Here is a 21,538-nt window from a genome sequence, read left to right as displayed (position 1 = left end):
ACCTGAATCGCTAAGCAGCCATATTTGGCGTTATAACGCCGACGCTATGCTGGCGCCTGGCGCAAGGTTCATGAATCCCGGGGAGAAACTATTACTTTCTGTAATGAATTCTTAGCAAGTCATCTTAAAAAGACTGAGATTGATAGAATGTTGAAACAAGTTGCAGTGTTAAGAAATACTACAATGAGGCCATAATTTAGATCAAAGAATGTGATAGCTAGTAGTCACAATACTGATTCTGTATTTCTTCATTATATTATGAGTTTTGGTGTTAACCATAAAACTATAATGAATATTATAAGACAAACATTACACAATTTCTACTACATCACCAGATGTTATGAAACTGCCAGGGAAGACTAAGATTTGTTTTTAGAAACAAAGCTAACTTAAACCAACAGTTATGTTATTAAAAAGTTATATGCACAGCACAAATTTGATTTTAGAAAGGGTATGTTTCCTTGTAATAACTATACTCATTGTAAACATATTTTCACCATTAGATACTTTGAACATCATCTTACTAAAATGAAATTCTGGCTCAGTTTAAAAGCTTATTGTGAAACAAAGAATTATTCTTTCTGTGATATATAGCAATAAGTAGCCTGTTTTTTTTTTTTTTTTGCTTATTTTTAGTATTTATTGCTTATTCTATATATTTATATAAATTTTATCGTATACTGCATACTTGTACTGTATTTCATAGCTATTGGCTCACTGCTGGTTTTCTGCTGTGATAAACATTTCTGTAGTATTTTCTGCCTAAAATAGTTTAGGTCGTAGCTGTAATATTGTCCATATTACTGATTATGTTTGTGATAAACATTTCTGTAGTATGTTCTGCCTAAAATAGTTTAGGTAGTAGCTGTAATATTCTCCATATTCCTGATCATGTTTGTGGGCCTAGTTGTTTGTTAGAGGCTGTTTTCTGAGCTCATTGTCCAGGCCATCTTAGTTAGCAAAGACCATCCCCCACTTCAGTGAGAGTTTAGTGTTTTTGGTCATTGTCTAGTTGGGTTGCCAGGTATACAGCTTGGAGAAAGCACCTCAATGGTTCTTTTGAGCTTTTTTTAAAGTTGTTTCAGGTTTCAACTTTCTGTTACTTAAGAAGTTAACTTGCCTGCTTCAGCCATTAAACACAGAGCTATCTGAGGAGGAGCACTGATCTGTGATATATTGCAATATTGCTTATTTTTAATATTTATTGCTTATTCTAGATATTTATAGCAATTTTATTGTATACTGCATATTTGTACTGTATTTCATAGCTATTGGCTCACTACTGGTTTTCTGCTGTGATAAACATTTCTGCAGTGTTTTCTCCCTTTTGGCATCTTGCCTTTGTATCTGCCGGCCTTGCAGTTGCTCACCCCTGCTCTAAATTTGATCTTGGACACTCCTCCCATAGCTCATTCTGTCTAATACACAGAGAACATCTGAGAAGGCCAACCCACTTTTCTTTCCTTCTGTTCCTCCTTTCTCCCTTTCTAAAAAAGAAAATGCCTGAATCTCCTTGTGTTCTGACTGTGCTTCTCAAACATTTTGGAAATATAGACTATAGTTAGTGAATTGTTTTAGTGTTGTTTTAGCTGCTTTTCTGTATATATAGACTTTTCTGTATATGTAGACTAGCTACTTATTCTACTGTATCACTGCCTCTTAAATCATTTTTCAGTTGTGCACTTGCCTTGCTTCATTTAAAAAGTTTTAAATTGCTAATTTTGTAGAGTTTTAATTGCATTTACTGTTTAGGGCTACACAATCAAGTGCATTAGCCTTTTCTGTGTTTATTTACTGTATTATTGCATTGTTTAGCCTGTTTTAACCAAAAAAAAAAATACTTACTTGTTTGCTCGTTCCCTGCCTTTCCTAGCTAGTATATTCCAGATCTCAGGCTTTGCTGGTTTCAGGACTTTATTTTCTGTGTTCAGAGCTATCCAGACCTTGCTGTGGTAGAGGGAAGTCCTACTGCTTACCAGTGGGAGTGGTGAGCATTGTACTGCCTATCTAACACTAGAGGTGTGGTTTCCAGCTCTGAAATTGTAATTTTATTAGCCATTTTGAGCTGATTTCTAGCCCTTTCAACTTTCTGGCTTAAAAATGCTTGTGTTTGCATGTTTTTCACATTGTGTAGCACCATGGGGCTATGGTTAAACTATTCCAGGTGCCAGAAAGTCTGCTCTTCAAATTTTCCCTTTAAACTAGCTGATTTCTCAGTAGTTGCACTAAAATATGAACCCCTGTGACTAGCACTTGCTCTAGAACCTTCTGGAAAGCACTAGGAAGCCTTAAACTGATATAAGCACTCAACTCTCCTTGTTAATAAGGAGAAATTAATCGTAGGCACTAAACAGCCTATAATTGCAAAGTACCTTGCTATGGTAAGGGAAAACAGCTCTTGTACTTTACAAAAAAAGCACCTAAACAGGCATGTCCAAGGGTCAGCTTCCAGTGATTTCTCCTGTCCACCAGGTGAATCTGGGCATACTGGGACAATGCAGCAACGGCCTCATGTACACAGACAACCCTCTCCTCCTACCACCCAACACTACAACCTGTGAGAGATGCACTTACATAGCCAAACTGGAAGCAAAGCTCTCTCCAGCCAAGATTGTGCTAGACAGTCAAGTGGAGAAGATTAACACCCACACTACACCTCAAGCAACACATAGCCCTTCAAAACCCAGACTATTAACACCCACACATAGCAACACTAAACCCACATATGCAGAGGCCTTTAACATTAACCTGCCCAAGCAACAAGGACCTCCGAAGCTGAAACGCAAACAAACACCAGTCACAACCAAAGTGACACATAGCTCACAACACCAGTGTGTCACCCAACAACAGCCCCTAAGGCAAGACAACATACCCAACACTTTGGTCATAGGTGACTCTATAGTCAGGCACACTGATGTCCCACTCACCAGGCTGAACAAGGAGAAAATTACAGTCAGCTGCCTGTCGGGTGCCAGGATCTGCCACATAATGCATGCACTCAAGTCACTCCACAACAAGTACAAATACGACTCTGTCATTGTCCATGTTGGAGTGAATGACTTGGGATGTACCTTTCTGGACTACATGAAAAGAGACATGGAAGAGCTCTCGGATCATGTGGCCCAGGCAGGTATGACCCTAGCCTTGAATAGCATCCTACCTTCACCCAGAATGATACCACAGTATAAGGACAAAATGATAAGACTTCAACAATTGGCTAAGCTTCTGGTGTCATCCAAAGGGGATCCAATGTCTGTCTGCCTGGGATGACATGATCGACAACCACGATGCTTTGCAGAATTGATCAGCACCTGTCGCCCCTGGGATTCAGATTACTGGCTAAAGCTCTTGCCACTCCTATACTGCCTTTTTTAGGCAAGGTTCAAAGGACAAAACCACCACCATAACAGATAGAAGCATGCAAAATCTGAAGGCAATACTACTCAATGATAGAAGTCTAAACCTCAAAATGCACTCTCTCGAGGCACTCCTAAAATGGAGAACATCGAAATCTGTGCAGTAACTGAGACCTGGTTCAAGGCACCAGAGAGCACCCCTGCAATACCAGGCTACAACTCTTACCACACTTTTTGGCCACCAAACCAAGACCAAAACACTAAAGGTGGAGGAGTGTCCATATTCACCAAGGATATTCATATTTCCAGGCTAGTTGCCCAACACAATGCATCTGAAATTCTCCAGGTGCAATTAGCAAAAGGTAAGACTGCAATCCAAATTGTACCTTGCTACATATCCCCCACCATGCCCCAAGATTCTCACTACACCTTTCTAAACATACAGGAAAATATTAAGATGCAACCAAACACCCTAATACTGGGTGATTTCAACTACCCTGCCATTAACTGGGAAAACTACTTGGTCACCAGCACCTTTTCCCAATGGTTCTTGGAATTCATAAATTCCAACACCCTGGATCAATGAATCCATTCTCCCACCAGGGGCTCCAATATCCTAGACCTGGTCATTACCAACATGGGAGATAGATGCTCCACACCAGTGGTCACCCCCTCATTGGTCAGGTCTGACCATAAGCTAATCACCCTTGACATCCACATCCCACCCCCACTCCCCAGAAAGGAAACATCCATAAAAAAACTTCTCCAAAGCCAACTTCATGCTACTCAAGTCAAAAGTGACAAACTTCATGACACCCATGCAGATGGGAGCTGAAAGTTCGACTGCTGAATCCTACACTAAGGCACTGTATGAGCACATCCACTCGTGCATGAATCGTGCCATCACAAATAGAACCAAGACACTCTCCTCCAAAAAAAGGAAGCCGATCTGGTTGTCCCCTGCCATAAACAAACTATACAACAGAAAGAAGAAACTGTTTCAGAAAAGAGGAAAATCCCAGGATGCAAAAAAACTCCCTTGCCAGCCTCAGTAAGAATCTGAGGTCCCTCATAAAATCCTCCAAAGCTAGTAATGAAAATAAAATTGCCAAAGATTCCAACGACAACCACAAGGCATTCTATAGTTATGTCAAGAATCTAAATGGCAATGCTCAGATCTGCTCTGAGCTACAACAGAATGGCATTAAATATACTGATCCCAAGTATATTGCCAATATCTTTGCAGATCGATTTAGTGCCAACTTCACCCCCTGTCACCCCCTAAAGGGCCCATCTCAATACCAAAAGATTGCCAAATTCCAGTAATCATGGCCACGCAGGTAAAAACCACACTCTCCAAAACTAAGAATACAGCATCCATGGGATCGGATGACATCCCGGGCTGTGTACTACATGAACTACAAAATGAACTGGCACCTCACCTAAGTGTCATATTTAATCATAGCCTCACCTCAGGCTTTGTGCCCACTGAGTGGTGCACAACTACAGTTATCCTACTCTACAAGGGGGAAATCCACCTTGGATCCTGGGAACTACCGCCCATCAGTCTGATGAGCCTGATCTGCAAGGGCATGGAACGCATTATCATGGAACTTATAAACAAAGACATTGGCAACCTTCAAACACTGGACCCCACCTAGTTTGGGTTTGTGAAGGGCCGATCTTGTCTCCTGAACCTGATTGACTTTTTCTAATCAGTCTCTCTGTGGACGAGGGTAAGGCAGTCCACACAGCCTATCTGGACCTCGCCAAGGCCTTCGACACCATCCCCCACTCTGGAATCATTGATAAACTTACTAAGCTGGGCATAAATCTGTATGTCACTCGGGTTGCCAACTGGCTTATTGAAAGAACTCAGACTGTAAAAGTAACTGACTCCAAATCCAGCTCCAGACAAGTGACAAGTGGAGTACCTCAGGGTTCAGTCCTGGGACTGCTCTTGTTTGGCATCTACTTCTCTGAAGTACAGGCCAACACTAAGGGACTCTGGCTAACAAAGTTTGCAGATGACTGCAAACTGGGAGCCATTACTGAATCCCCAAATGATGTGGATATTCTACAAAAGGGCCTTACAGAAACAGATGCTTGGTGCCAGAGCCATGGGCTTAAGCTTAATGCAAAGACATGTATAGTTATCCCCTGTGGGAAAAACCACATACCCATGAATTACCACATAGGTGGCAGTACACTAAACACTGAAAATGTGATAAGAGACTTGGGGATGCAGGTGGACAGTTGTCTCACCTTCGATAACCACATCACCACAACAGTCAGGAAATCCTTCTATGTGGCACACCTCTTCACTGATGGCTTTTCATCCAGAAAAAGGAGGTCATTGTCCCACTGTACTCATCCCTCTTTAGACCCATTATAGAGTACAATGCTCCATTTGGTATGTACCTCACAAGACATCTGCAACACCTGGAAAGGCCGCAGAAATACCTCACTAAAAGAATCACAGGCCTAATGCAGATGCCCTATGCTGTCTAAAAAAACACCAGCTATACTCTGTGGCATATCGTCTACTCAGAGGCGATATCTGATTAACATACAAGGCCATGTCAAACCCTGAGCTGTTGGACATGCTCCACTTAAAGAAATCCCAATCCCTCAGAGCCACACGTTCCTGGGATCTAATCAAAATGAACAAAACATGCTGGAGGGATAGGTTCCTGACCCAGACACTCCCTATACTCTGGAATAGACTGCCCATACATGTCAAGCAGAGCACCTCCTTGGCCCTCTTCAAAAGGAACCTTGACGATTGGATGGGAGATAGGAAATTCACCCCGGGGATCACGTCAATCGCCCTGCTAGACAGGGGTCAGGGGAAGTAAATACTGTGGGAAGAAATAGCCAGGGAATTGTTATGGCTAGGCTTGTATAGGCCCTAGGTCTGATAGCCTAGTACCAACCTATGAACCTATGAACTTAGCCACATGCACAATATATGCTGCATTTTATGTGGGAATGACCAATAGGAGATTTAAAGATCATATTAAGCACCATTGATGCAATATTAGAACACAGAATCTGAGTAACACTCTAACTAACCATACTAATGAGATGTCAAAAGAACATGCTATTGAGTCCTGTGTGATATAGGTTATTCAATGTGATATAAGTACAGGAGGTACTGTTAATGGAACTGAATGTGAAGAATATGAGTAGATCATTAGATTGAATGCTGTTCAAGCACCACACATTAACGATATCTATGCTTAAAAATATTTTTTATTTGTTTTATTTTATTTTTGAGAGTGCTAGTTTTATTAAATTAGACATCATTTGGAAATAAAACCACAGTTTTATCTTTTGAAGCAAAGGATTTTTTTAAATAGCTATTGGCTATATCAGGCCAAGTGACAGGATTTTAAAAGCACAGAGAAGCTGTCATTCTCACACTTTGAACAACTACATACAGAAGAGTTTTGTGGAAGCAGCACTGAGACCGCATTACTGCATATGCTACATTGATACTTGACACTGCTATCATATTAAGGAAGCAATCAAATGGAAACCAGTTTATTAATTAGAAATCAGTATATCCTATAAAGGTTAAACAAGTGTACCTGCAAAAATGTATACAAGAATGGGAACGGTTAGTTATAGAAAGTTACATGGAACATCCAGAGAAGACCTCAAGAAATAGGAGTGCTGGGTGAAATACCCATTACTGATATTTATAGGAGCAAACCATTCACAAAAAAAAAGCTGTAATGACTCTTCCGAAATGCAACAAACAGAGGGTGAAACATTTAAAGACAGAACTGAAATAACTTAGCTACAGCAAGCAGTATCAATACTTAGTTTAACACAGATTGTATCTGATGTATCCAAAAGAATGGTACAGATTATTTAGGAATGAGTGTTACATAAGCCAAAATCCATTAATTCAAGCTTGAATGTACAGAAACAGATGCTTCAGATCAGATGTTAGAAAACTGCACAATTAAAAAAAAAACTATTTCCAGCCTGGGAAGAGTAGATTCAACCCATTGGTTGTTCTTAGAACGTAGTCTCCAAAATATTCAAAACTAGAACTTATATAAACTAGTTTTTCAAACTAAGAAATGACAAGGTAAAATTTGAAAACAATACAAAATAAAATCAAATATAGAAGAGAAAATAACATACATATATGAAAGCAGGATGGATGGATAGATAGATAGATAGATAGATAGATAGATAGATAGATAGATAGATAGATAGATAGACAAACAGACAGGTAATATTTCTGGAATACCAAAATCTTGGATAATTCCTTACAAGAGAACCAGTAAACAAATGACATCAAATCATGTGACTATAACAAAGGAAGATAAAAAGTCATTTGGGGATGAACAGAAAAAACTCATCATAAGACATAACCATAAAGTAGACCCCTTACCTTCCATTTCTGGAATACCAAAATCTTGGCTAATTCCTTACAAGAGAACCAGTAAACAAATGACATCAAATCATGTGACTATAACAAAGGAAGATAAAAAGTCATTTGGGGATGAACAGAAAAAACTCATCATAAGACATAACCATAAAGTAGACCCCTTACCTCCAAAATCAGTATCATGCAAGTTAATACAACATTTTGACCAGGAGAGTATTAGGAATACAGCATATATAAAAACAATGCTCCATTCAGAAGTTATAAATGTAACGCAGGTTTAAGGTTTATTTAATGATGTTGTTCAAAGAAGAAAATATCTTGCTGACATCAGAGGAGTTATATGGCAGAAAAACATATCTTCCTTCTACGTGTATTTTATGGGTTCCCTTCAGAATGTCGAATTTCTGAAATCTCGAACCTCATATGGTCGAGACCATATGATCGAGGTTTCAGCATTTCGAAATTCTGAATGGAGATCTGCATACAGGACGGAATGGAGATTTCCCTTTCCCTCACTGTAGCGCAATCTCGGAGTTGGTATATTTAAGAAGTGGGAGTGTTGGGGGGTGCAGGGGGCTTGCCACCCTGCAGAAACGTTTTATTTGTTGCTGTTTTTTTTCTTTTTTTGGATTTGTTTCAGAATTTCGAGCTTCTGAAACCTCAATCATATGGTCTCGACCATATGAAGTGTGAGATTTTAGAAGTTCGAGACTCTGAAGTGAATTCGTATTTTACATATTGTCCCTGTTCCTGTATGAATTTTCACTGTGGGTTTCCCTATTATCTATCAACATAGCAGTTCTTTTTTTTAAATTAGATTGAAAGATACTTAGCCAAAAGCCGACTGCATTAAAAAAAAAAAACACACACAAAAAAAAATAAATACATTTTGACCCTCCCACCTTCTTACTTGTATACATCGGTGCCATCATCTCACAACAGTAAGGATAAGGGAGAATCTTCTTTTTGAAATACAGAGTGGTATTTTACAGAGATCCTGCCATATTTACAAAAACATGGTCCTAATTACATCTAAAAATTCAAACTAGGACAGCCACAAAATAACTATCCCACAAAGCAGAATACAGCCAGACATATAACACAAAATGTATAAAACTCAGATAACACAAACCAAAATGTGGCCAAGCAATGACAAAGCAAAAATCAAAACTTAATAAAATCTTCCCAAATAAAGCCACCGGCAAACTGCACAACTCAACCATTCAACCAATATTTTCTGGAGAAGTAAAAAAAAAAAAAAAAAACTAAAGGAAAAGTGCTTCTGACATACCAAAAATCAGAAATGCCATCTCACTCGAGTTAATACAATCCACAATAATGTCGGCCATTGTACCTTTTGCAAATACAGGAAAACTTCACTAAGGTCCCAGGTTTCTTTCCATATGTAGAATCAAATCTGGAGTATTATACTGTATTAACAGGAAAGCCCCAGTCTAGGCAAAGCTCCAGAAGAAGTCAAGGCAGTGAAACAACAGCAAGCTAGAAGAAAGGATATGAGGTAGCATTGGGCAAAAAATCAGAAATACACAGAGACTCTGAAGATCGAATCCAAGGAATGCAGCAGCAATAGTTCTCATTATATGACCATTCTTTGTAGATTTTACAGTCTCCAATCAAAAGGCCGTTTTAAATAATAAGAGAAATATGATAGTTAAGACTGAAGTAAAACTTGTCTGTACTCACTCAGAATTCTTTAACTTCCCAGTTGCAGCAAAAGTAGCCAGAAAAAAAAAACAGTTTACAATCAGCTATACCAGCAGAGAATCTCAAATAAGATTGTAGAAAAACAGCTGTCTCAGGATAATGTCAGTGAAGAATTATATTTGTCAGCAGATCTCATCCACTATGTTCCTCAGCCTGAAGCCTTAGCAAAAAAAAAACAAAAAAAACAAAAAAAAAAGCAATCTATAATCCCTATTACAGCTAAGGATTAAGTAATAATAAATTAAAATACAGGGAATGGAGGGAAAACATAGTTATTGCAGTTAATGAAACAGAACACAAATGTAGCATTGCAGCATAGCATTAAAACAGATGCATGGTATGAATGTGATAATGTGGACTTGAAGATCAAGCAGCAAAATGAAACTAGCAACGACAATTTCACAACACAACCAGCCTATTTTTTAAAGTTATTTTTGCAATACTTAGCATAGCACATAAAAATATAGTGAGAATAAGGGGCCACGTATAAATCAACAGTGTGATTTACACGCTGGTGACCAGCACATCACCATATTGTGCATGCCCACTAGAGTCTGATAGAATTGACCTCATAAATATATGTCAGACCTTTGCAAGGGGTAGTGCAGAGTTCCTGTACAATCATTAAATCACCAGAACCTCATTCTGAGGTAGACAAACACATGTTCTATGTACAATATATGACCCATCTGGTGTGCCTGTTTATATGCCACCTACTGTGGTGTTTGCAGTGATTGAACAGGTGTGAATAGATATGGTTTACTGAGTATTCAGCATCACCAAATAGAAGCTCATGGGAGAAAAGCCAGTTTGGTCCACAGTGACAGAGCGACATACACTTGCATTATGGCTTCCATCAGGATTATGTGTACATGGATTTATTATTCAACCCATGTGGTCACATTCCCTGCAACAAGTTATAGAGTAGCATCAATGACAATTTACATATGCCAGTATATATATAATATCTGCAGCATTCATTGCTCTAAGTACACCTGGCAGATGGCAAATGTTGTGTCCACATATTACCAGTGCCCACGTAACTTGATTTATTTGTTTGTTTGTTTGTTTACTTTCATTTGCTCACCAGAAAAGTGGATTGGTCCGAGAACCCATTTAAGCCATAATATTGGTCATTTAGGCAAATTTAATGCATAAAATAAGCATCAGAATATACACATCATTATAAATATAAAAATACGACAAATAATACACTATAAGTATCACTCATAGATATCAGAATTTGAACAAACAACACAGAGAAGAATATAAGCACATTAATATAGTCTAACAATGTAAAATACTGTAGTTTTACATGTAAAGTGAGTACTATATATCAACATTAGCAGTAAGACAATGACCGTAAGCATCTACAAAGTCTAATGTGGAAAGATATATAGCTTTCAGAAGTGCTTGATGCACATGGTCAAGCACATGTTTATGTAGCGGACACATCCAAAATAGGCAATATATTACTTAGATGCTTGTTTTTCAGTATAGTTGGGCCTGATCTAAATGCATGTACCTACCTTGGGTAGTAGACATATGAGAAATTGGTAGAGGATCTGGATAGGGGCCACTTGCAAAATCTCAGTAGTATACCTGGCCAGGTTTTGGAATATTCTGGTGGCCAGTATAATCACTGCAGTTATTATTACTCTGCTTCCTTCTAGGGGTGTAAGATGACTTTTAGCACATCCATGCAGAAATGGTCTAACTGCTGCTACTGAGAGATTAATGTATACAACAGTCAGGGCCTAAAGCATGATCTAGGGCAAAGGTAATATGGTAGCACTTGCCACACTCATATTTGTTATAATATATAGTGTAAAATCTGTGCTTTTTGGTGGCTACACACTTTTGACTACTGTTTGACCCAGGTGTGCATTATCAGACATCGTGGTACTTAACTTGGTGCACTTAATAAATCACATTTTTTGCTACTGGAAACATAATAAAAATCCAATTCTCGGCTGCTGGTAACTTAATAGGAATCCCATTCTTGTTGTTTGCTACACAACAGGTTTGTTTGCACATGTTTACTATGCGCACATTGTTGTTTACAGACCAGCTTTAGAGTAGGTTTGTATGTCTGTCTGTCTGTGAATACTTTTAACACTTTAGGATTCACATTTCCATCATAGGTTAATAGGTTCAAAGATTACTACTAGGCTAACTGCTCTTATGGGCCATTTTAAGCCTAACCAATTACCTTATGTGAGAATCAAACCCTGTACTTTGTGTTTGTAAGGTAAACCCCTTAAACATTATGCCAACCTGCCATCATGCATCATAAATGTTTTTATACATGCCATGTTATATTCTTTGTATTAAACTGGTATTTAATTTACAGTGGAGTAAGGAATCTATGCTGAGCATAGCAGAAAGAACGTCTTCATGTTGTAGGAGCTTTAAGTACTCAAGAATATTCCAACACTGAAGCCTGGACATAAAAGTTAAACAGTAATACAATGTGGGAGTTGTAACAATTAAAAAATTATCTGCCATGATCAGACCCCTATCAACAACATAGATCTGATAGCCTGAGCAGAATCATCAAAGACATCCTTAAACAAAACTTCTCTTGACTAATGTTATCTCCTCCCTTCCCATCTCCGTCCTTCCCGTCTTTCAAAAACATTCAAAAACATATATAATATAAGCTACAAATTACTTAAGGATATTAAACATAAACATTTTGTGCACATAAAAAGTTAAACTCTAGTGTGGCAGCTGAAACTACTTAAATATCATCTGACATAATCAAATTCCAGAAATGGCATAATTCCCTTATTTGATGTTAAATATTACTATTACAGGCATCACAGTGAGAACTAGTTATTGCCTTTAGGTGACAAAAAAAAAATATTAAACTAGCAGGTGTTTCCTCGAATTGACACAGGTTCGGAAATCCAGTATGAGTTTTAAAAGGAACAACTGCACAGTGAAGATAATTAACCGTGAAAATGACTCGTACTGCATTCGACAGCATTATTCATATCAAAGGACTTATTTTACAAATTGCCTACCAACTTCAAAGAATCACATCCAAATATAACATTAAATGCACAAGACAAATTATGCAGTTTCTAGGCTAATACCGTGATTAATATAAAAGATTCATTTAAACTGAAGTGTAACTTCAGACTGCTATTAACTCCTGCTTTTCCTTCAGTTACCTGTATGTAGGGTAAACAAACTGAAGTAGTAAGACACCTACTACCTATTTGAGATACAAACACCACTATTAGAAATAAATAAATAGTGGTTTCAGTTCTTCTGTTACAACAATATAGTACATTTATGATTTTGATGTGTACTGTATTTGCCTCATCTTAGAAAAATAATATGTATATGTTCACTGTGAGTTTTGTTGAATGGATATCTGCAATCTTTCAGATTCTAAGGTCTATCTTGACATAGTTTAAGACATTTCTTCCCCAGGGCAATATCTTTGGAATAATTTGATGTTTTCTATAAAGACTTTTTTCTGGGCAAGATAAGTGGATGTTCAGTTGTAGATAACAGGTTAAGTTTTTATGTTTTTGTGTGTAAAGATGATATAAGAGCTGCATTTTTCATCTTTCTTTCTTAGAAATTTGTATTTATTAAGTGGGAGGATGGCCTAATGGTTAAGGTGTTTGCCTTACAAACACAAGATGCAGGGTTTGAGTCTCACAAGGGATAATTGGCTAGGCTTAAAATGGCTTGCAAGGGCAGTTAGCTTAGTATGAACCTCTGAACACAGTTGCAATAGTAACACAGGCCTTTAGGAAAAGATAGCTGTCATTTTTAGTTATGGCATTACACTAATTCAAGTCATATAAGCTTTGGTATATGTCTATATTTGCCATTACATGCAAAACCATAGCAAATCTTTCTGTAAACTGCATCTTCATCATCATCACTTTTCTTTGCCTCCTATAATTACTGTAAATTAAAGTGCTGTTTTACCTACCTTTAAGGCTAGTTTTGATGCTTGGATGGTTAGGCATAAACTTACACCAAGTTATTATGTATGTTTCTACCTGATTTCAGAGGTGAGCATTATTACGTGCTTGTAAAGGATGGCAAGAACGTATAAGTGTGTCTGCTTAAACCTGTATATGGCTAGGCATCTTATGTTCCTGGGATCACTTGACTAGTACTGTTCCTATGTTCTTATTCCTAAAGGGTCCCTTCTTTGCACTTGAGACCTGAAACAGCAAGTCCTAAAACTCCAAGAGATTAAGTGTTGTTAAGGGTAAATATGTACTCAGTCTGAAAATGCTGTTATCTCATTGAAATTCCCTTTTCTCTGAAGTACAGCAATCTTATATTTAAGTAATGGGGATGTGAGGGCTGCAGAAGAGTTTGACCCTCTGCAAAAATGCTTTTAATGTGTTAGAGTGAGCTTTACATTTTGTTAAATGTTCAGAGTCACATTGTAGAGTCTCAAACTTCCAATGGAGCACCCATTCCGTAGTTAATATGGGTTATCATTTGGGCTCTGCTGGTCTGTGACCACTTTTCATCCACTTTCTTGACCAAGACTATTAAAGTATAGTATACAAATGGTAGAAATATATTTTAAAAGTATTTTAATATATACTACTGATAAATGCACACACATAAAGTCTATAAAAAAACACTAATTTTAATGCATTTCAAACATGATCAGTAAAATATGTTTCATATGTTACAAGGTATCATACTTAATGAAGACATTACCGTAGACAGAGAAGAAATTTAAAAATAAAATAGACTCGGTGTAGGCACCATGTAGATCCTACACAAAATGTATCCATGTACATGGCCACGGTCCACCGTCGCCAGCATGCCATGCATATTAATGATGGTATGCTGCTGAGGGAGAGCCGAGGAACAAGGATATTGAATCAGTGTGGCCTGATTTTTGTTTTCTTTTTTTTTACTTAAAAATGCATGTTTGCATGGCAAGGCATGGAGCATAGCAATGTCAAGCTATGCTCACACGTAGACAGCAGACACCTGCCAGACATCTAAAAATAGAAACCAGATGTAATTAATAAGCATAATGACATTTTATGTGCTTTATTTTTTTTTTTTTTTGACGTTTGTGTGAAATGGCATGGAGTGCATCTAAGCTGAGTGGAGCTCATACAAACATGGCAGACACCTGCCAGACATCTAAAAATAGAAACCGGATATAATTAATTAATTATTTATTAGTGTGTTTAAGCGTGTTTGCACGGTGTAGCATGGTGCTAAGCAGTGCTAACAGGTAGATCAGTGGTATATGTGAAGGTATACCAGAATTCTTAGTATCCATGTAGCTTAATGGGTAGATTTATAGCTGTATGTGTAGTAGGTCCAGGGTTCAAATGCATGAAAGTCAAAAGTTGTCTGTATTTTTGTTGCAGACATTATGGACAAACTTTTAAAATATGGCTCCACTGCACACTGCTAAGCACTACTCATTCATGCTAAGGACCACATAAACATGTTAAAGGGCTGCAATGTTTGCACAGTGCTCAGCTTTGCTAAAACCACGATTGTGCATGTTTGCATGCTACTCAGCTCTGCTTGGCTGGTTTGTGAGCTAGTAAGCAACACAGCACTTTTTTGAATGTTGCTGAATGACATGTAAAGGCAGGAAACAGCCTATATAAAGCACACTAGGAGGGAATTCTGCAGAAACCATTAGAGTCTTTCATCGGTCGATATGGCTGCTGGTGTTGGGGAAGGTATGTGCTTTCAGGCACAGTGGTGGGGCATTCAGGAGTCCAGGGTCATGGTTGGGCTTCTAGTAAAAAAACATGAGGATAAGCTACTGCAGGATGGTTTCTAGGGCTCAGAGTGTAAGGGAGAGACCTGGGACCAGCTGGCCAGAGAACTCACCAGTGTTACTGGCATCCCCGCACAGATGAGCAGTGTCATCACCACCATGGCAACCTGAAAAGATGAAAGAGGGGAACCTTGAACACCTGGGTCTAAGAAGTGAGGGCAGAGAATGCCCCACAAGTATGTAAGCACTTTTTCCTCTGTTTTACCAATATGTAATCTGAATGTCTGCAAAACTGGTATGCATAATGGTGTGCTTCTCTCCCAACAGCTACAGCTGAGAGGGCTCGGAATGTTAAGTCCCATGCTGAGCACCTGGCCAGTGTGGTGAGCATGGCTGTATAATGCCAACTGTATTGCAATAAGATAGAAAGAGTAAAGCATTAACTGCAATAAAGTATATACAATAAAGTCTGTAGTGCAATAAAGCTGGAATTAGAGCTGTAGTGCAATAAGTGAATAATAGCAGCTGTACTTCAATAAAAACAAGAAACAATACCAATAACAGCAAGGAAAATGGTGTACATCAGAATTGTCTTGTCATAACCATTGCAGTAGAGCTGTATACATTGAGTCTGTAAAGTAAGGTTGCTGCAGTCAAATATAACACTGTAATAGCTGTAGAATGCAAATCTAATGGCTGCAAATGGTATTGTTCAAGGCTTTCTCTAGGCCAATACTGGTTACATAATGCTCTGTCTTCCACAGACATCAGGTAACAAAGGTATACAGGTGAGGTAGCCCACTCCATGGCCAAATAGTGTGTGTGTGTGTGTGTGTGTGTGTGTGTGTGTGTGTGTGTGTGTGTGTGTGTGTGTGTGTGTGTGTGTGCGTGTATGTGTGTGTGTGTAGACTTCACAGATGTTGCAAACCAATATCAGTAATATGTGTCCACCTGTACTGTTGAAAGTGAAATAAAGTTGTAATAATATATGCAGTATGGTTGTATACCATACATGTGTGTTCTATTGGCACTGCAGTCTAGTAAAACACTGTAACAGTACTAGAATCCTAGAGGAAAATCCTGTAACTTGTATTGCACAATTCATAGTATGTTTCCAAGTGGTCTCCAGGCAAGTATCAGTCACACTGTAGTCAGCAGTGCCTCAGTAGCTTAGTCTGCTAAATTCCTTGTACATTGCATATTTTGCAACATAATGGACAGGTTGACAGATGAGATCAGACAGGAGTCCCTATGGACTATGATGTTTGCAGATGACATTGTGATCTGTAGTGAGAGTAGGGAACACATGGAGAAAACGCTGGAGAGGTGGAGATATGCTCTAGAGAGAAGAGGAATGAAGGTCAGCAGGACTAAGACAGAATATATGTGTGTGAATGAGAGGGAGGATAGAGGAATGGTGAGGATGCAGGGAGTAGAGGTGGCAGAGGTGGATGAGTTTAAATACTTGGGATCAACCGTTCAGATTAATGGTGAGTGTGGAAGAGAGGTGAAGAAGAGAGTACAGGCAGGGTTGAGTGGGTGGAGAAGAGTGTCAGGAATGATTTGTGACAGACGAGTACCAGTAAGAGTGAAAGGGAAGGTCTACAAGAGGGTAGTGAGAACAGCTATGTTATATGAGTTGGAGACAGTGGCATTGACAAAAAGGCAGGAGTCAGAGCTGGACATGGCAGAGTTAAAGATGTTAAGATTTGCATTGGGTGTGACGAGGGTGGACAGGATTAGGAATAAGTATATTAGAGGGTCAGCCCAGGTTGGAAGGTTTGGAGACAAAGCCAGAGAGGCAAGATTACGTTGGTTTGGACATGTGCTGAGAAGGGATGCAGAGTATATTTGGAAAAAGATGTTAAGGATGAAGCTGCCAGGTAACAGGAAGAAGAAGGCCTAAGATAAGGTTTATGGATGTGGTGAGAGAGGACATGCAGGTGGTTGGTGTGACAGAGCAAGATACAGAGGACAGAAAGAAATGGAAACAGATGATCCACTGTGGCAACCCCTAACTGGAGCAGCTGAAAAATGAAGTACTGGGTTTGAATCCAGTGCTATGTAGCACTACGTTTTCAGTATCAGTGATGTAATGCTCACAATTTTACAATTTCTCTCTCCCCAAGAACACAAAAATGCTGGGTGAGTTAGCCCATATTATGTGCAGATATTGTGTTTAGGTCTCACAGAATGTTACACTCAATAGCAAGAATGTGTGCATCAGTATTGTTGATTCAGAAATAAAACTGTAAAATCCCAGTATGGCTGTATATCTTGCTTGTCCATACTAATATGCTGCAGTCAATTATTAAAGTATTTGTAGATGTCCCCTGCAGTCACAGGTAGTAGGTTCTACTCCCATGCCTGCCAACTAAGCCATGATGGCTGCCTAGTTTAATTACTGTACAGAAACATGCTTCTCAAGTGTCACAATTTCTTGTAATATAATTAGAACTGATTAATCCATCTGTCACATGTTTACCAGATAAATTAATACCTGGAATGCAATGTATTACTAAATCCGTTTACAGAACACTGTGGTAGTTATATAAGCCCACATTATGTGAAACTGTTCTGAGTAGATCTGTACCTGCATTTGTTAGTGCTTGCCCCTTATTGTCTCATGCTATCAGCTTGAGAGGTATGTACGTGCTACAACAGCTAGAGGAGAATTGTAGTCACTGTATTCACAACTGGCAGTACACACCTGCAGAAGTATGTATGACCAGTGTTGTCAGGGATATTATCTAGAAATCTCACTAATGGAATGATTTTCTCTCTCTCCCTACCCTTTATCTTAATTTATTCATTATTGTAATGTATTATTATGATTTAATATTAACATATTTTGTTAAACTAACTAGTTTAGAAAATGTGGTGTCAGTACACACCTCTAGAAGTATGTATGACCAGTGTTGTCAGGGAAATTATCGAGAAATCTCACTAATGGAAAAATTTTCTTTCTCTCCCTACCCTTTATCTTAATTTATTCATTATTGTAATGTATTATTATGATTTAATGTTAACATATTTTGTTAAACTATATTTTGGAAAATGCAGTTGATTATTATGTTATATTACAATTTAATATTAACATATTTTGTTAAACCAACTATATTTTGGAAAAGGTGGTTGATCATTGTTATGTTTTATTATGATTCAGTACTAACACATTTTGTTAAACTAATTGTTTTGTTGGCCATATGGTTTACTTCACACTGGCACGCTGCTACCATACTGACTGTTATGTTACATTATGTTGTGTTGCACATAATATACATTGACATGTATTTGGATTAATAAATCTGATGTTCCATTCTGTTAATACTAATAATGGTTTGGTTGTTACTAACCATAACATATTGCTTTACCTCATGTCCCACAGCACGTCAAGGTAGGCCAGTTCCGGCTGATCCCCTTACCTTGCCTCAACCAGCCATGGCACCAGGTCCTAGAGTGTCTGGGACCCAGACTGGTAGTGCTCCCTCTGCTACCCCTGCACTACCTGCAGTGTCAGGTAGTACGTACCAGGGGATAGGGCCCAGTCCCCCTCTGGAAGAGGTGGCAGAAGGAGAGTGGTCAGCCATGATGAGCTACCAGTCTTGGTGCACAGGATTGTCCACCATGGCTATGGCCAATGCCTGCACTGGATTGAGGGCATGCTGGCCAACCTGGTGGTGCAGCATCACCCAGTTGCCCAACCTCCAACACAGCTACCCTCGGGTCAGTGAAGGAATAGTGCCAACAGTCCCATGGGTGGGGATGTGAGTCATGCTGTTGTAATTTGGAGGCACATGGGACTTGGATTCCACAACTCCCTCCCTGTCAAAGGTGTTCACCCCCCTCGTGTCACACACCACCCCACCTGCTTTCTTGTCTGTCTTATCTGTTTGAAAATGCATCCTCACCTACCCAGCTTACCTCCTCCCACACATACCTATGTCCCTTCCCCAACATTCCACTCTCATCTTAAAAAAAAAAGGGGGGGCACCTATCCCAAAAAAAATATCGCTCCATACATAGCTCTCCATTTCACACGTGTCCCTGGACACATGTAATTCGGTCCAATTGGCTTGACAACACAGTTATGTTGTCCTCACCCCTCTCTTTGGGGTTTGACAATCCAAATTCATGTACATATATGTCAAAGTGCACAGCTGTTGCTTTACAAGAAATGGATAGCTATGGTTCTTTCTTACACCCATCCTGCACATCCCTCTAAGCCTTTCAATATGTTCTCCCCCTGCTTGCTCCTATTTCACCACTTTCTTATCTCCCCTTTTTTCTTTTCTTTATATTTTTTAGCATGGAGCTGCGCGGCACAGTGAGTCACATCATGCAGTTTCAGTTAGCTCAGCTAAATAGAGCTATAATGAGTATATTTGCTTTTAACATTCTACATCACATGTAAAAATAAACACCTCTGCCATGTTTCAAACCCAAGCTCATCACACCTCTAGCACACTGCATTAACCTGCCAAGCCACACAACTCTTAATTAAAACAGGTGGTTTAAAGAAAACATAGTAATTGCCACTTACACTCATCAGGCGTGTTTCAGCAGAGCTGCACACCATGCTGCACTGTACAAACTGTAAACAGTAATGGAACAAATGGGAGTGCACCCTGGATTCCGGTGCAATAGCACTAGACAGCCAAACACATGATAACGCAAACACATGATAATGGATGTAACTGAGGCTGTGATGGGAGGTAAATGTGCCCTTTTATCAGCAACATGTAGAACGTCACCTACTCAGGCATACATGGCAAAATACATGTCCATCTGGGACTCTGGTGCAGAAATACATCCATATAAAGCCATGCACATACTGATAGATGTAGATAATGTTTGTCACAGGCTGTATGTGTGCACATATATCACTGGGAACATAGTACTCTTTCTGTACCAAGTAGGTGCTTCTCTGTTAACCTTTAAAGAGAGTGTGTTTTCATATATTAATCTCATGTCATTCCTAACATCTTCATGTATTTTTCCCTAAATCATCATATATTAACCTCATGTCATTTCTTACATCTTCCAGTATTATTCTCTAAATCATTATATGTATAGAGAATCTTAAATCAGCAATGTAAAGAAATGTAAAGAATTGTTAAAAGATGTACCTGCATTTTTTAAATCAGTCGTGTAAGATAACTCTTATCTGTGTTTGTTGGAGCTTTTCTCCACAGGCCTCTGCTGAAAATGGACGTATATCCAGTCAGACCAGCCCGGTCAACAAATGTAAAATAAAAAAAATATATCTTGCAAGTGCACCTGCTTTAGCAGTTACTCAGTAGCTCATTCTGTTAAATGACTTGCATGCACTACACTTTACCACAGGCAGTCCTGGGTTCAAATCCAATGTTGTGCTGCATTTCAATTACATTATTGTGAAGACAGCAATTAATAGATCACTAATAGACTCTTTATCCATACAAAGCATTTCAAATTATGTAATCATTGTTCAGTGTATGAAGTAAGAGGCCTGCAGGTAGGGACACACTTCACATATCCATATAGCAGTACAGTATGTCACCTAGTACTCTTTTATTGACACAGTTGCCTAACATCTGTACATGAAACGCATGCCTTAATTGGAGTGTAAAGGGTACCCTCACCCTGGCACAGCCTCTACAGCAGGGCTGACACACCTGACACAGATACACCTACAGCTTGTTGTCCTCCAAAATGTCCACCCTCTCTGCCTATGTCTACTACCTGCAGCAGCAGCTGCAGCCTATGTACACACACCTCTATGTAAAGGTTTTTGCTACAGACCTACCCTCTGTGATGATTTAGTCTCCTCACCCCAGTAGTGTCCATCTCAATGGCTTAGAAAGGGGCCTAGGTCTACATGAAGGCCTTATATATTGCACAGTGCTTGCATGTCATTGGCTAATGATAGTGCAATTCAGCTGTTTTGGCTGCAATTAACATTTCAGAACCACAGATTGATTTAGAGGTAATCACCTGCTGATGGGAAGCATGTTTAAAGGGCATGCAGCTGGCTATGGGGAACCATTCTGTATGAGACTTTACTCACACAGAGCATGCCTTTGTGAAACTTTACCAGACACACAGTTCAACAGAAGAGTACTGCACTATTGAATATTGACATCGCTACATTATACTTCTTCCAAACATTTGTGTTTCATACTTTATAACCTTTAGTACATATGTAATAATGCAATACCTTTACTTCCAGTGACTTTCTATATTTATGGGGCAATATTTGAACTTTAACCCTATGTTTGAGCATTTGTCCCCCCAATCTTACTGGTTTGTCCAGATTTCTTG

This window comes from Protopterus annectens, chromosome 2.part0 (genome assembly GCF_019279795.1).
Source record: "Protopterus annectens isolate FY-2018-M chromosome 2.part0, PAN1.0, whole genome shotgun sequence".
NCBI classification, from domain to species: Eukaryota; Metazoa; Chordata; order Ceratodontiformes; family Protopteridae; genus Protopterus; species Protopterus annectens.
This window is presented reverse-complemented; position numbering follows the sequence as displayed.